The following is a 5,949-nucleotide window of genomic DNA, read 5'->3' on the forward strand; positions in this document are numbered from 1 at the left end:
AGTAGAAATACAAAAGGTACACTGGAGACAGAAGTTGCTTTTTCAAACTGATTCAGAATTGAATTCTCAGTTATTGGTGTGAGTGTAATGTTACAACTTCTGATGGTCTAAGTCTTAAGGACATCTAACCGGTTTCTGTCTCAGGGCTATGCTACTTACAGAACATGCAGCAGGTACCAAGGTAAATAAATTCTACCTAATTACAAATTTACTGTGGCAAAAGAGGAAGGTGTATCTCAAAAAAGCAAAATGCAGCTGTTTTTGAAGGTTCTTTGTATATTTTCCTCTTTATTTTCCCTAAAAAATTAATTTTAATTTGCATATCTGATGATCACATGTATCTAGAATAGTCCTCCACAGACTACAAGCAGAAAGTAGAAGGTACCCTCAGCTGACTGGCAGGAACACTGGTGCAAAAACTTCCTCTGCTGACTTGTGCTTTAGAGAGAAAATGACTGTAAATTTACTCCACTGACATCGTTGAATGAACTGAGACTTCGTGTAAAGAATCATGAGCCAGCATTCAAGTTAAGTCCAAGGTCAATTCATTTACATTTGGTAATTAAAAAAAGGCATATTGAAATGCTGTGAATCTTGAGGAGGATGTATGAAAGCTCATTTATCAGGCTATTATGATGAATATTTTATGCTATTAATGACTTTCTTTCAGACATGCTTATGCACCCACCCTTCATAGCCTCTTAAATGTCTCTACCTTTTAAGTTTGACTCTCTTATGAAAAACATTGCTTAAAATTCCACGATCAGCAACATGTGGGTATTCAGTTCTCTGGTGTTCCCATAGGAATCTTTACATATAATGAAACATTATTTAATCTCTTACGTAGGCTTGGGTTAGATGATCCAAGTGTTTATTTTTAGTATTTTATTTAGTTAACCATACTCTTCAAAGATTTAGGCACAAAAAGAATAATATATTCTTTTTCCCTTTCCTTTTTTCAAGGATACATAACAGAATATGGGTCTGAAGTATTTACTTACGATTTTCTGCACATTTTTCTTTTAAAATCTTCTCCAGTACTGAGACATAGGAGCTATGTGGGGAAAAGAATCACAATTTGCACTTACAGCAAGCTTAAAGTCCTCTGCCAGTGGGTGGATATTAGCCGTTTCCCTAAGCTTTGAAGTCTCAGTGGTTATACTGCTCATCATTACCATGTTCTTTTAAAAGAAGTAGGTTATTAGAATATGTTAATATTTTGTGAGTTCACAGACAGCAAAGGAATGTCTAAGCTGGAGTCCAGAGTGTGCATTTTTCTTGAGCAATCTTTATGGCTTGACTTCAGGGACTCTCTTCTCTCACTAGAGGCATCAAAGTGTTTCCTGTCCCGAGAACTTCCCGGTATCATGGTAAGAAAAATTTCATTCTCATCCTCGTTTCAGTACTGCTAAGGAGATGGTTAATGAAGAGTTCCAGAAAACCTGGAAGTATTTTGAATATCACAGGTGGGTTTTGAGTTAGCAATACCCCACTGAAAGTGTTAATGTATACATTTCAATTAGTTTTAAAAACATGTACATGATCAGATGGCTGCATCTTTGCTCACTCTGTGCATATATACGCTAAATTGTTTAAAACTCTGCAGCTCAAGCTTTCTGAGGATGTCCAGTCCTTATAATTTTTACAGTACACCTAGAAATATTTCTGCCTGACCACTATAAAACAATGCTGCCTGTGTCATTCATTTTCCCCTCCATGTATAGCTCTGCTTGCAAAACAGTTTCAGCTGTGTTTGACAAAATATGAAAGTCTCAAAAATATGAAGCAGCACAGTTATGTCCCAGCAGCACCATGGGGTGCTAGAAAGTATTTCCTTGATATGGCAGCAACCTAAAGACAGCAGGTGATGGATGTGAATTTTGCCAAGCCTGGCAGCTTACAAGTATGATTAGCAGCAGGTAATTCCTGCATAACTTCAGAAAATGCACATTAGTAAAAGATAAGTTGAATTTCCCATCCATGGAGATAAGTTTCAGCTGGTGTTCATGCATAACCAGGGAAGCTGTGTCTCACTCTAGGTTTGGATTCTGTGGGGACTGAGAAAACAGGAGTTTAGGATGTGACTTCCCCATAACCCAGCTAAATATGCTGTGAGCCCCAGGAAAGCCCATGGTTTGTTTTGGAACAGCAGTTTAATTTTATTTTTCTGAGCTTTATCTATGTTCTCCTTGAGATTCCTTTTTTTACCTGTGCTGCCATTTGTTGATATCACCTTTCACAGCTTCCCTCATCCTGTTAAGTTATGCTATTTGATGTTTTAAAAATACTCTGAGTCCAAAAAAAGGAAAAGTAGAAAGTAAAATGGAATAAACATGTCAGTTCAACTTCTTTTCATCTCAGCTGTTTGTCCTGGGTACTGCTGGACACCCAGCCTAGAGTTCCAGAAAGCTATGCAACCCCAGATTAGGGCAATTTTCAACATATCTGTATTTTAGACTTAGGTGATGATCCTGGCTGACAAATATATATACAGCAAAACAGATGAGGCATAAACATCATGCAGAGAAAATCCCATTCAATCATTAATAATGGTGGCTTAATCATGCCTGACCACTGTTAGTGCTTGCAGCATACTGAGGGCATTAAACAGGTTCTTAGCTAGGTCAGCTTGCATATATTCTCTAGATCTTTGATAGAGATGGAAGCACACAGGGAATGTTTGTGTAATACCAAATCTATTTTTTTAAAAACACCATTTATTATTTGTCTAATATAAATCTAAAAACTTTGTCACTACAGTATGGACAAATGGGTTTGTGCATGGGAATATAGTTTTATTTTAAAGTTTAAGTCAAATGTTTACCTCAGAGGATCAGAAAAAAGTTTCTGGCCTGGAAAAGTATAGAAACATCTAGTAGGTTGTATTTGCTTGGAATGTTACTGTTCTCTTAGGAGGCTGGATTTTGATGGTATCAGTACTGACCTTAATTACTCTTGTGATATGAAACTGTTTTTAACAAATTTTCATTCATCATTATAAGGAATTATCTTCCTTCCCCTACAGATCATTCAAGATAAAATGGAATCCAGTTATTTTGCAGTATAACAGATGTTCTAAGTATATCACTTAGTGCCAGGTGTTAAACAACCTTAAGCACCTTAATTACTTCAGCTGTTCTCAGATGCTGCTCCCAGGAAATGTACCTTGAGAAGAAGATAGAACAGGAATCTCTTACTGAAGGTGAGTACTTTTTGCTTGACCAATGCCCAGATGTTGTATCTGAACTCATAAACATGGACCTGAAGTATCTTTTGTGATTTGATTTCACAAAACCGAACTCTGGTGATATTCTGCTTTCATGTAAATATGGCATGTAGATGCTGAACCAGAAGTAACTTTCATAGAAATTCTGTACCCTGCTTCATCATTCTTCTTATCAAGTTTCACTGGAGAACATAACAGATGTTCTGATTTCTGATGACATTGTACTTTTTCAGCCTCCAAAAAACGTTCACTTGATGAAAATCCATAGGTGTCCAGGTTTTACTTTTTCTACTGCTTGCCTTTTTTTTTTTTTTTTTTTGATGAGTGAAAATTCAATATCTTACTCCAAAAGTGAAAAGTAACTTTTTACAATATCTGCACTTAGAAATGTAATTCAAGTAAGAAAGTTTGGCAGTACAGCATCTCTTACGAAAGAAAAGAAACAAGATTGAATTACCAGAGAAAGAAATGGGGACATTTCACTGAACCGGGTCCAAACAATGTGTTGGTGTTGCTCTTCCCAGGCTTTGTTGTGTTTATATTATGGGATAGCTTTTGCAGGCATCAAGGAATAAAAGTGCCACCAAACACTATAACCCAGTCAGGGTTTCAGCTGAGCTAAACTTTGCCTATTCTTTCTCTGCAGTTAGGAGAACACCTTCAAGGCCAGGCTGGATGGGGCTCTGAGCAGCCTGTTCTAGTGGAAGGTGTCTCTGCCCAAGGAGGGTTGGAATGAGATGATCTTCAAGGTCCCTTCCAGCCCAAGCTATTCTATGGTTCTATGAAAACTTGCCTCATTTTGAAAGCTGTAATTATAAAACGCTACACAAATGCTTTCAAAAGCAATCTGTAGGAACTGAATCCTTGGCAATTTCTTGTGTAAATCGCAGTATGTACTGATTTTGCAATTTATGGTTTAATAGGACTTTCAAGATATTTCAGTTCTCAGTCTGGCATATTTTATATTTAAAATGAAACCTTTTTTTGTGGTTCTCTGTCAGATCACCATTGTTTTCTACGTGCATTTTCCACAAAATTCCCTAGAGTTACTTAGACAATACTAAAGGTTTCCTCATTGCAGCAGTTATCCTGTGCTTTATGGCAAAGCTTTCGAAGTCATGACGGGGTAGGCTGGCACTCAACTCCATCTAACATAATGTCATTCATGTTTCTGAAATCTCCTCATTAACATTTTATCTCCACGGAAGCCCTCTTGGAATATTTTGTTTCTCTAACTGTATGGGGCTTATAACTCTTTGTGTAATTCTTCTTTCAGAAGAGTAATTTCTTCTGTTTTGTGTGTGCAAGGAGTATGCATTCGTTTTATCTTCATGATATTAATGAAAGACTGGAAGATAACTTGCAATTGTTTTCAGTCATTGGAAGTGAACAACAGTTGGTGAACTAAATGTGACATAGTATTTTTGGCAGTATTTTAGAACGTTTTACGCAACTCTGGAAACGTATGTGGCCATTTAATAGCATAAGTGTCAGGGCTTTAGAGCTCCTCGAAGTGTGCGTTACAGAATTCCACTGATAACACTGTGTTTCTGTTGGAAAAAACATCCTTTCTCCAGGGAAGATACAAAGGTTAATTTCTAAGAGCAATGTATTTTTCACGTTTATAGCATATCAACAAACATGTTAATTATAACGTTTTATAATTAACGCTCAGAATGATTTAAATATTTTACTTGGATATATTTCTGTCTTAGGGCTTTTTCTGGACTTCTGATTTGCTGTTCTTTATGAGAGCTTGTAATTGCTGTCTGAGCTGCCTGCCTTGGTTTATGACCTTACAGTGCATCATGGCTGTTCATGTGAGAGATAGAAATAGGTATCCAAATTACCAGTGCTCAATGCCCATTCCCATGATTTTGCTATAAAGTGTAGACTGAAAAGATCTTTTAATTCTGTATAATCACCACTGTAAATTGTTACAGGGTTCCATGGTATTCGTTCACCCTGTTAATGTGCTTCATGTTTTCCTTCAAAAATAAAGAAGAATCCTGGGATCTCTTCATGGGGAATATTGTAGCCCATTCTTATTTGGTTCCCACTGTGGGCTCCTTAAGTATACCCAAGTGACTGACTTCATTTTAAACTCTGTCGGAGCAGCATTTTCTATATAATCTTTTTGACCAGATTTGATCCTAGAGAGCTTTGATGAAGCTACTAATTAGTTTTTTGATTCATCTGTGTTTAGGAAAGAGAGATTTATTACAGTAGCACCCACTTGTGCCACTGATAATTAAAAGACTGTCAGCATTTTCATTATGTAACTCGTCTTGCAGCAGAGAATCCCTCCCCATCTGACACTTTGGATTATTTGTGAATGACTCTGGCACTCTGAAGGACTTGCCACTTAGGCTAAAATGGACTGAAAACAGCATTCCCATGAACCATTCCAGCCATCACTGCTGTGAGGTAAGCACAGCCTTTCACTTGTCTCTCCTGGAAAAAACAGAAGAAATTGAAAAATCAGGACCAGACCCTCCATATTTGGAATTTGTGTGGGGGGTATTTTTTTAATTAGGAAACAAATCTGTGCTGCACATAAATTAAAAAACCCAACAAAATAAGAAATAGATTCCCCATTTTTAGAAGTTCAGCCTTGTGTATCTTCTTCATAAATATATAGAAATAATCTGGTTTTGCCTTGAAAAGAATTTTTAAACCCTGACAGTTTTGTCAATTGCTGGACCCTGCGTTCCTCAATTTTG

The 5,949-nt window shown here is 36.9% G+C and overlaps 1 long non-coding RNA gene across 1 annotated transcript; it reads left to right on the forward strand.

Moving 5' to 3' along the window:
- Positions 1-1,230: 1,230 nt before the first annotated feature.
- LOC116450152 lies at positions 1,231-5,648 on the forward strand. The gene is made up of 3 exons (XR_004242689.1): positions 1,231-1,370; positions 3,026-3,202; positions 5,521-5,648. It is a non-coding gene; the product is annotated as an uncharacterized LOC116450152 (long non-coding RNA).
- The last annotated feature ends 301 nt before the right edge of the window (positions 5,649-5,949 follow it).

Source organism: Corvus moneduloides, chromosome 12 (genome assembly GCF_009650955.1).
Source record: "Corvus moneduloides isolate bCorMon1 chromosome 12, bCorMon1.pri, whole genome shotgun sequence".
In the NCBI taxonomy this organism is placed as follows: domain Eukaryota; kingdom Metazoa; phylum Chordata; class Aves; order Passeriformes; family Corvidae; genus Corvus; species Corvus moneduloides.